General features: G+C 44.5%; 1 protein-coding gene across 3 annotated transcripts in view; it reads right to left on the bottom strand.

The window, feature by feature from the left end:
• Window positions 1-11,836, bottom strand: part of LOC123498916 — a 71,562-nt gene that overhangs the window by 29,996 nt on the left and 29,730 nt on the right. The gene's annotated exons all lie outside the window — the stretch shown is intronic.

Raw genomic sequence — 11,836 nt, 5'->3', positions numbered from 1 at the left:
CAGTCAAAACTGCAGGCGAGTTTCATTCATAAACCGTAAATATTCACACCACGCGAATCTTCCTCTTTGATGTTTTTCCTTCCTGGTTCTTTCAAGTCCGTTCACTCACCTCAAGGCACCATTATTCATTCAATCAGTTGGTCACCTGCCTCACTCACACCCACCCCTCCGTCAGCAGAACACTGCACCACTCGGAACAGTTGTGTCTGTACTGCACGCCTCCCTCCCGAGCTATCGTGAGGAAAAGATGCGCCGCGCTGTTGCCGGCAGTCTGGACACCATTCATTGTTCCCGGGCCTCCTTCATGCTGCACGCTGTCCTAATTTCATGCAGTGTTGGCTTCTTTGTGCCTTGTGGAGCTTGCGGTGCTTATCTTTGGGTTGTGTTCTGTTTCCCGTCATTAATACGCGCCGTTGGCACGAAGTTGAATGCTTTGTCATCTAATTACTTAACTGTTTATTCTTCCTGAAAGGCCTGACGTGCTACACACTGTACGCGAATACGAATATCACGTTTTCTTTCTACACCACACACGGCACGCTCTGGCGGGCACAACTTGAACTGAACCACACCACACGGCAAGAGGCGAGTCCTTCCTACTTCTGCCTCGCCTCACCTCACACTGCCACCACAACCACTTCCTTCCCTTCTTCCTCTTCCTAGTCATTCCAGCGTTCCTTCACCCCATCGGAAGTGGCGCATCAGTGCGTTTCTGCAGTGCGCACTGGCGAGGTAACGGAGTGACTTGCCGCCTGTTCCAGTGCTTGGTGCTTTCACTGACACACAAGAGCAGGAAGGGCGTCAGGGAAGAAGGGAAGGAGGGAATGGGCGAAGATGGGATGCCTTAAGGGGAGGATTTGTGCCGCTTGTTATCATGATGTGATTTACGGTTTGTGTGTGATTCGTCAGTCTGAGGTGGTTAGAAGAATGAGATTTTGTTATCTTTAGCGTATGTGTGTGTGTGTGTGTGTGTGTGTGTGTGTGTGTGTGTGTGTGTGTGTGTGTGTGTGTGTGTGTGTGTGTGTGTGTGTGTGTGTCCACATAAAACACGCACATACACACACACCGCGTAGTGTAGTGGTTAGCACATTCGGCTCACAACCAAGAAAGCCCGGGTTTGATTCCCTGGCGCGGTAGGCATATGGGCGAGGCCTCTTTATGTGTAGCCCCTGTTCACCTAAGAGCATGTAGGTAAGGGATATAACTCAAGAGGTTGAAGCCTCGTTTTTCCGGTGTATGGAGTGTGGTGTGGTCTCATCCTAACCTAAGATCGGTCAATGAGCTCTGAGCTCGCTCCGTAATGGGGAGGGCTGGCTGGGTGACCAGCAGGCGAACCGTGAGTACGCACACGATAAACACAAAAACAAACCGGAGCATGCAGTTTCTTCTACAAAAGTACCTTCTACAATCACAAACTGCACGCAATCTTCCTGGTGATTTATGGCAAGTCTGTGTTTCCTTCCAAACGGACTCGTGGAGCTTCTTGTGTTCATCTTGAGTTACTTCGTGACTACCAAACTTTCTCTCTCTCTCTCTCTCTCTCTCTCTCTCTCTCTCTCTCTAGAAAGGCTAACTTCAGTTACAATATAAATATGCAAATATGTACACAAATTCTGTCATATTGTAACTGTTAGCAATTAATAAATGTTCAAATGTTATTTATCGATCTCTTTATCTATCTGTCTATCTATCTATTTCTAGCTCTCGGTTTCTCTCTCTCATCATACATAACAAAGAGAAAATGATTCCACAAACAAGTGATCATCTTACCATATATCTCCTCCTCTTCCTCCTGCTCCTCCTCCTGCTCCTCCTCCTCCTCCTCCTCCTCTTCCTTCTCCTCCTCCTGCTCCTGCAATCTTCTTTCCTGTTTACTTACCAACAACATCGCAACGTTCAGATTACACGATTTTTTGTGTACAGAAGAAAAACTGAATAACGAAAAACAATGGTAAAAGAAAAACGTAACTTGACATGAAAGAATACATGGTGATATTCGTTACAGGACGGAGCCCCCCAAAAAAAATATTATTTATATGCAAACGTACTGCACATGGACCAAAACATATGATATAAAGGGGGCAAATTCTTCATTGTTTCACTCATACATGAATAAAAGAGTGTGCGCAATAAATTTACCGTTTGTGTTACGATTTAGTTAACTTTTTTTTCGAAAGTGAGATTAATCGTCAAAAGCTCATTTATAGTCGGTGCCAAATAGGAATAGTATATATCATTTGGTCAATTAGTCACTGTGTTGTGTGTGTGTGTGTGTGTGTGTGTGTGTGTGTGTGTGTGTGTGTGTGTGTGTGTGTGTGTGTGTGTGTGTGTGTGTGTGTGTGTGTGTGTGTGTTCGTCATTTGGCACAGTACATGTTGTTTGTTTGGTGCAAAATAAACACAACAAATACAACAAACACTCTCACATCCTCTTTGCTTCCTGCTACACAGACAGTCACCTCTTCAGTAACGCTCTTCCACTTATCTATCACTCCCCATTGCTCTTAACTTTTCTATCTCTCTTTTCCGGCCACCACTCAAACCTTTATTCTGACCAACATCACACCCTTAACTTTTTCTGGCACTTTCTTACCTGCCTCACCACCACTGCCAACACCACCACCATCACCACCACCAGGTGTCCCAAGGCGCAACCTACATTTATTTTTTTTTCTTGACATGAATGGCTGAGGTGAACCAGTACGATATTAAGAGCTCGTGACCAACACCTGAGGGCCATAACACTAATGAGACACGGAACACAAGGAGGGATGACAGGTACTCATAGATATATTCATACACACACACACACACACACACACACACACACACACACGGCCCGGTAGCTCAGTGGTTAGAGTGCTGGCTTCACAAGCCAGAGGACCGGAGTTCGATTCCCCGGTCGGGTGGAGATATTTGGGTGTGTCTCCCTTCACGTGTAGCCCCTGTTCACCTAGCAGTGAGTAGGTACGGGATGTAAATCGAGGAGTTGTGACCTTGTTGTCCCGGTGTGTGGTGTGTGCCTGCTCTCAGGCCTATTCCAAGATCGGAAATAATGAGCTCTGAGCTCGTTCCGTAGGGTAACGTCTGGCTGTCTCGTCAGAGACTGCAGCAGATCAAACAGTAAATCACACACACACACACACACACACACACACACACACAATGACGTGGTATTATTTCTTCGCCATGTGTATCTCTTGCTGAGCTTCACCTGTAATCTTCATAATGCGTCTTGCGGTTCGTGTTTGGCATTGTTGTCCTCTCCACCTGGCGCCGGCAAGGATAGATGACTCCACCTGAGGCGCAGAGGAGAGGAAGGGACATGTGCTGCATCGTTGAGGCGAGACCCAATTACTTATTTGTGCGTGGACAGAAGGAGTGAAGTCGGTCACTATTAATAGCGACAAAGAGTAATGGCGAGGTGGGGACGGAGGGAGGAGAGGTGTACCTAGTGTGTGTGTGTGTGTGTGTGTGTGTGTGTGTCTCTTTGTATACCTCTGACCCAGTCGTTGTGGCGGCTCAAATCAATCACTAAATGTCCCTCGCAAGACACCCCGGGACCTCCGTCAAGGGTGATGAGGACGACAGAGACGACTCACCTGCTGACCCCCTCACGCCCCCCTTGCCACCTTCCGCGCACCTGAAGGAGCCCCACAATGTTTTCGTGTGTGCCAAGAGCTGCCTCGTCACCGCCAGTGTTATACCGTGGGCGTGGTAAGCTCATTGTTGTTGTAGCGTCGCGGAGAACAGGTGTACAGCTGCTTCCTTACGGATCACGCTTTGTCCTTACATGATCAAAGACAAACTCGCGGTTAATTCCTAAGTGTTGATTTAAAGTTTGCGTTCCTGAGTTTACTTTGAGTTAGTGTCCCAATTCCATTTCGCTTTAAGGCAGAACTTGCCTCATTTCAACTTTACCGTAGCGTGAAGTGTTTGCCCCGCCACGCCCACTGCACGACCACTACCCTCCCGCTCACGCCCACGGTGCTGCCCTCTGGTGATCGGTACATATGATCAAGGTCCTCCAAGCAGCAGCCAAACAATATGCTGGGAATTAAGAGGTGAGTCAACGTGCTTCCGCCGCCAGGTGTGACTTCCCTGGTGCAGCCCCGTGTGTCCTGGCCAGTCTGCCGACACATCTGGCACGCGCGAAGACACACATACCACCTGCTCTCCACAACACCACAATGCGCACAATAATACCAAGCCTCAGACCTCCAGGCAAATAGTGTTCCTCTTTTGTTCTCGTTACAAATAGAATGGACTTTTGTGTGTTCTTCTTCTTCCATCAGACGTAAAAGAGCAATGGCAGTCTGGTGAAGGCAAGTAATGGTGCCAGGGTGGTTGTCTGGGCGCCAGCAGCTTGTTCCTGGTGGGTCTGGGATAGATGCTCACACCACACAGCGATATGTTGACACGTGAAGCCAACCTCGCTCAAATGAGGAAAGGGAGAAGCGTGCGTCATATTGCAAGCAGGTGCAGGCAGCAATCTCCTCCCCCTTTTCTCTCTCTCTCTCTCTCTCTCTCTCTCTCTCTCTCTCTCTCTCTCTCTCTCTCTCTCTCTCTCTCTCTCTCTCTCTCACTCCAGCTTAAAAGATTTGCCTGTCTATACAACATCATCATAATCTACCGTACAAAAAATGCAATAAAATTCCACAGCAGACGTATAAGCCTCGCCTCTTCCCTCTTACGCCCTAACATTCCACCCTCCCCACCCTTCTACCCATCCCCAAGCCCCAGGCACCACCAACCCACCTATGTTCCACAAAGTTATGAGCGACACCCGTAGACTCCAAACACTGGCAACCACGAGCAACGCACAGAAAACACTCATAAAAAAGAACGTATGTAAAAAGTTGTGCATTTTTTTTTTTCGTGTATGTACTATAAAGGATCGATTGATTAATTGACAGACTGACTGACTGACTGACACTCATAAAAAAGAACTTATGAAAAAAGGTTGTGCATTTTTTTTTCGTGTATGTACTATGAAGGATCGATTGATTAATTGACTGACTGACTGACTGACTGCTTGTCTGAATCCCTAACTGATACCGACACACGTCACGATCTATACAATATGTGCAATGGTGGATGTGTTTCCTTTTTAACTTCCATCAGACACCAGAGAGGACCTGTCACGCCACATGCTCCGGAAGAAAGTAGATAAATCAATACATCTGAACCGTATGCTACTCTTACGGAAAGCTAAAAAGTCCCTCATAAAATTCTCAAGATATAGATTATTAGTACTATTGGTATACTGTTAGTCATCATCTATTATTCTACACTATTATTTCTTATTCATTATTCTGAGTATTTCCTGCCTCATTTTCGTTTCGTATGAGCTGCAAGACTGGATATCATTATTTTGGTATTTCAAACTCATTTATATTTCGTGTAAGCTGCAATATTGGATGTTATTATTCCAAAAAAGTCTTGTAACGTTCTCCAAGGAAACGACACAAGGCAGAGTTCATTTACTATTTATATCACACTTGACGTCATTCTCCCAACATATTCCTGAGATCATTTCATTTTCTTTTCTTTTTCAATATTCATACATGTTCCGTATTGAGCTGCTAGGCTAGGTGAACAGATGAACATAAATTTCCATACACACACACACACACACACACACACACACACACCGATATAAGTATGTACTACACGTATAGTGCCTCTATCGATTGCACCACTCGGGACTCCTCTTACGGTATCACATTTTTTTTTCTTTGTCCATGTCTAAAGACGCGATCTCTCCACTGCACACAAATCAGGGTTAATTCTATCAAGGAGAGGCCCAATTAGCATATTACTGTTCACTCAACAACATGAAACGAGGTCACCTGATTAGCCCGGAAGACTGCTACGCAGGATACTCCGGGTTACAACAGCTTCCCTGGTAGCCAACCCTCTAATTGCAGGGACGCAGGACGAGAGGGCACTCAAGCTGTCATTGCAGGGATAAAGGCATCAGGAATACAACAGCCAATTACTGAAGTTCGTATTCAAAAACTCCTTGCTCTCTCACGACGACAATTTCCAAGGTCACAGAGATAACTAGTTGGGTTTTTCAAGAGCGTTCCTCCTTATGATAAACTAGATCTCTTGCAAATTCATTACTAGAACCATAAAAATACTCTTAAAAAAAATTCATCATCTTCAACTAAAGCCTTTGGAATATAGTGATGGTGAGAGAACAAAGCATTTCACAATAGATGTTGTTGTTATTGTAAAGGAAACAGCCACACTCGAGCCTTCCTACCTCACACAACAGCCTCTCGAAAATCTATTGTTCACGTGACCCAGAAAGCATTATTGCCAAGTTTTCTTTTTTTTTTTTTCTTTTTACTCTGATTTCCTGCCTGAGTTTAGATATAAAATCGCAACATACTTTCGAGATAATTAACCTCTTCAATACTGGGACACATTTTTTTTTTTTTGAGATTTGTGTACCATTAAACCATTTTCTTGACATTAGGAAGGGTCTATGGAGGTCAAAAGAATAATGGCCTCAGTCTTCACTAATCCCCTAAATGAGTTTCTGAAGCTATATAAAATCACCATATAGTAAGCAGAGTGAATATGGAAACGCGTCATGGTACTCAAGAGGGACATGTGTGTGTATACGTGCTGTGTAAATTAATATTCTTTACTTTCGTCTGACATTAATTGTAAAATACTAACACACAGCTGAGGCAAGGCAATGAATGACATGAATCCCCTTTCCGTATTTAATTTATCCTTCTCTTGTCCCATTTAACTAGAAAATACAGACATATTTCTGAGGCAAGACGCAACACGAATTAATTTATCTTTTGTCCGACTTTAACAATGGAATCCCAACACCACTGCGAGAAAAGACACTGCAAGAATGACTTAATTAAATGATACCTCCCTGACGTACAAAAAAATATTCCTGTGAGTATAATTATTCGCCTGCAAAGCACACGTAAAACACTTCCAACACTTCCAACACGCGGTACAAAGAGGGAAATTTGTCCTGGTTCAAAGAAGGAAGGCTGTCACTGCTCTGAGTGCGACCATTAGGTTAATGACGCAGACCATTAAGTCATGACAGGGAAGACTTGACCTTGCAATATATTTCACAACTTTTACTCTGGGTTTATGGAGAGAGAGAGAGAGAGAGAGAGAGAGAGAGAGAGAGAGAGAGAGAGAGAGAGAGAGAGAGAGAGAGAGAGAGAGAGAGAGAGAGAGAGAGAGAGAGAGAGAGAGAGAGAGAGAGAGAGAGAGAGAGAGAGAGAGAGAGAGAGAGAGAGAGAGAGAGAGAGAGAGAGAGAGAGAGAGAGAGAGAGAGAGAGAGAGAGAGAGAGAGAGAGAGAGAGAGAGAGAGAGAGAGAGAGAGAGAGAGAGAGAGAGAGAGAGAGAGAGAGAGAGAGAGAGAGAGAGAGAGAGAGAGAGAGAGAGAGAGAGAGAGAGAATAATGCCCAGCAAATTTGTTACTCTGGTAAGTTTTCAAGACACCCAATCTAATTTTAAAACGAAGCGAAGTGGCGGAGTGAGGGCGAAGGAAGGAAGAGTCAACACAGAGATCCCTTACCGCGAAGACAGCTGGGAATAAAGTGAATGTTGCCTGGTTATCATAACTTGACCCTTTCAGTACTGAGACATACTTTTCGCATGATTTTTTAGTGTAAGACGATTTGATTTGCATTAAGAAGAGTCTATGGAAGCCAGAAGATTACCGGCCAGAGCCTTCACTATTCCAATCTCCACATAAGTGTTTGAAGGTGTATAAAATCCCTAGATAGTAAATAGAATGAATATGAAATCGCGTCACATGCAGCACTGAAGAGGTTAAGTCGGCTCGTCTCAACACTTCCCTTTTGTGCTATGAATATGAAAGCATCCTAAGCGAGACACGAGTGACACGCCTGGCCCGGAGCGCTAAGGTAACATGGTCCACCAATTAGAACACAATCTACGGCAATTACTCCATCGTTTAAAGGACACGAGCCACATGTATGCACCGGGTTATAAACTAAATAAGCGTTCTATCTCTCACTCTCTGTTTCTCTCTCTCTCTCTCTCTCTCTCTCTCTCTCTCTCTCTCTCTCTCTCTCTCTCTCTCTCTCTCTCTCTCTCTCTCTCTCTCTCTCTTTTTTTTTTTTTTTTTTTATTTAAACATAATTTATACAGAAGAACATGTACCCAAAGGCGCACTGTCGTGTGCTACCTATTCTAAGGGTACTACAATCTATTTCTCTACAATATTTACAAGACTTAAAAATAGAAAATATACAAGATGGTCAGCATGTAAATGGAGCACTGTTCTTTTCACTTCACTAGCACTATTCACGCACTGCACTACACTGAGTGTCACGTCACAAAGAGTGTCAGAGGAGTTGGCAGTGTCTGTCTCCACTTATGTGCCATCAGTTTGACACTGTGTGTGTTCATCTCCTGGACGTGAGGCACCGCGGCCGTGAACAAGTTCCACATCCTGGAGACGCGTCCTGCGAAGGTGCGTTGATGCTGACACCCGTGGGATCGCGGCACCTCTACGGCGTCACCACCATTGAGCACCGTTCTCGTGCTCCGTGCGGTGACTCTCAGAGGATGACGCAGCCCTGCCAGATGTGGCACTCTTTGCACCTGTGCCTTATGGAACACTACGATTGCCGCCACATCTCTGCGGTGTTCCAGTGAATCAAGGGACGCTCAGGCTCTGGGTGAGGTGGTATTGCAGCATCTACTAGCCGTATGGCGCGGCTCTCTCTCTCTCTCTCTCTCTCTCTCTCTCTCTCTCTCTCTCTCTCTCTCTCTCTCTCTCTCTCTCTCTCTCTCTCTCTCTCTCTCTCTCTCTCTCTCTCTCTCTCTCTCTCTCTCTCTCTCTCTCTCTCTCTCTCTCTCTCTCTCTCTCTCTCTCTCTCTCTCTCTCTCTCTCTCTCTCTCTCTCTCTCTCTCTCTCTCTCTCTCTCTCTCTCTCTCTCTCTCTCTCTCTCTCTCTCTCTCTCTCTCTCTCTCTCTCTCTCTCTCTCTCTCTCTCTCTCTCTCTCTCTCTCTCTCTCTCTCTCTCTCTCTCTCTCTCTCTCTCTCTCTCTCTCTCTCTCTCTCTCTCTCTCTCTCTCTCTCTCTCTCTCTCTCTCTCTCTCTCTCTCTCTCTCTCTCACGTGAAACAATGACACTACGCAGTAAACACTAAATGGTAAATGGACAACAAGACTTCCCTCTCATTTCACGTCACCAGGTGTTTCTGATTACAGATGTTCCAAGGCACTGGTCAAGCTTTTGCCTCGCATGGTTGCACTTTATTTCGCCTCATTCCTGGTTATTTGAAGTATGACCTTGGAATTGAGTGAGGAGGAGGAAGAGGAAAGACAGGAAGACGAGGAAAATGAAGAGCATATGAGAAATTAAAACATACAGCATCAGATTTGTTGATCTTTATGTGTTTATTTATGAGAGTTTGTTAATATAAAGTGGGAGGAGGAGGAGGAGGAGGAGGAGGAGGAGGAGGAGGAGGAGGAGGAGGAGAAGAAGGAGGAGGAGGAGGAGAAGGGAGGGAGGGAGGGAGTGAGAAGAGAAGGAAAAGGAAGAGGTGGTTTAACTCGTATATTATAGTGTACGAGTAAACAAAATTGTAAGAACAGTTTGAGATCACAGGACAGTTTTAATCCTAAGCTTAATATGAATAAAAGTAAGATTTAGCAATGATAGTTTCAGCCTTGCTCTAATCTTATCACCACCATCACCACCATCATCACCACCACCATCATCACCACCACCATCATCACCATCATCATCATCATCTTCATCTTCTCCACCACCTTCGTTCTCCTGACGTTACCAGGGATAATGTTGGCTGTGGGTGAGCGACTTAATGTTTTTCTCTTTGCTGTTTGTGTTGTCTTCTTTATAATGTACTGGGCCTTTTCTTTTATCACTGATCTTATTACTCTGTGGTCAGGTGACGCTTATTATACCTGTTAACCTATTCAATTCAGTAGCATGGCGTGTTTTCATATCTATTCTACTTACTATCTGGCAATTTTATACAGCTTCAGAAACTTATGTAGAGATTAAAATAGTGAAGACTCTGGCCATGAATCTTCGGATCTCCATAGACCCTTCCTAATGTAAATAGAATCGTCTAATCGTACCCAAAACACATGATGAAAATGTGTCCCAGTACTGAAGAGGTTAATTACTTGAAACTTAGGAAAAGAAGTACTCATTTTTATATTCTTTCTTTCTTCTAGGTTTTGATTAAACACGCAGCCTTCTCAAGTCTGTGCAGTTTCTCTTTTTTTCTTCTTTTTCTTCTTCTCTTATCTGCTTGCTTTTCCAAGTCACCCGGAAGCAACTCTGCCTCACGCTACACGTTCACAACAGATCACAAAAACATGAGCAAGCGAGCGAGGCAGAATATTCACAACAACACATCTGCCCTTTCGTCACTTCACTTTCCTCAAATCTCTTTCATGCTTTCCCTCCTTCTTCCTACATTCCTTAGATCTTACTTTTTCCTTGCACTTTCCTCCTTCCAATTTCTTTCACACTTTTCTTATTTTGTAACTCTTTCTTTTCCTTCTCTATCTCAGTGTTGGCTTTCATTTAATTCTTCTCCTCTGCTTCTGTCCTCTTTACTGCCTACCTTCTTCCTACATTCCCTAGATCTGACTAATCCTTCCTCTTTCTTCCTTCCAATTTGTTTCACACCTTTTTTATACTGTAACTCTTTCTCTTCCTTCTCTACCTCAGCATTGTCTCTCCTCTGCTTATGTCTTTGTCTTTAATAACCCCCCTTCTCCATCCCGGTACAATGACTTCATAACAACACCCTTCTCTACTTATCTATTCAGCTACCTCTCAACACCATTCAGAGAGAAAACACAATTTCTTTTCCAATGCCGCATTCCTTATTCCTCCGTCATCTCCTTCCCTCGTGGCGACTTTCCTTTCATACTGTCCTCAATACGCAATTTAAACCCTTCATCATTCTCCCTTTTCCCTCCACGCAAGGTATTCTCCTAAATGCGTCCCACACTTCCTCACCAATACTGTGTTGAGTCCAGGTACCTCTCCCTTGCCTCACCTGTCGCCAAGTTACGAGCTAAGCCTCTGAATATGAGACAAGTTTGCCTCTCTGCCTGTCTATCCGCCTGCCTGCCTGTCCACCTGCCTGCATGCTGCTGCCTCGCTTATCGCACCTCCACATTCCGATGGTCGTGTGTGTGTGTGTGTGTGTGTGTGTGTGTGTGTGTGTGTGTGTGGGGGAGAAGGGGGTGCGTTGCTCATGTATAATGCATATGGTCTGTACTGCAATTATAATTAGATGTTGATGGATTATTAAGTGAGTGTAAGCAATTATTTATATAGTATGTAACATGAATATGCATATGTGCTGTACCTGTGTGCTGTGGCCATTTTAACGTGTGTGTGTGTGTGTGTGTGTGTGTGTGTGTGTGTGTGTGTGTGTGTGTGTGTGTGTGTGTGTGTGTGTGTGTGTGTGTGTGTGTGTGTGTGTGTGTGTGTGTGTGTGTTTGGAAGAGGTGAATGGAGCTACGTTTTCTATGAGTGCACTAGAAAGTCAAGTCAGTAGATCGTAGCAGAGTGACATTCAAGTCCTCGGTATCGCTGGAGGGAGTATAGCAGCTCATCACACACGCTGCCAGATGGAGAACATAACCAGTGAAACGAACAATACAATAATTACACCTACGTTGAGTAACACTACTATGTAATGGAAAATAAATATTGCAGAATTGCTAGTATTGGCAAAACAATAATAAATCAGTCGATTATTGAAAGGTAATGAAAGGTAATAAAGGTTTGTTTGCGCCGCTTGAACACATTGATCTCTATGT

This window comes from Portunus trituberculatus, chromosome 48 (genome assembly GCF_017591435.1).
Source record: "Portunus trituberculatus isolate SZX2019 chromosome 48, ASM1759143v1, whole genome shotgun sequence".
NCBI classification, from domain to species: domain Eukaryota; kingdom Metazoa; phylum Arthropoda; class Malacostraca; order Decapoda; family Portunidae; genus Portunus; species Portunus trituberculatus.
Note: the sequence above shows the minus strand (reverse complement) of the source record. Positions and strands in the feature narration are given on the sequence as shown.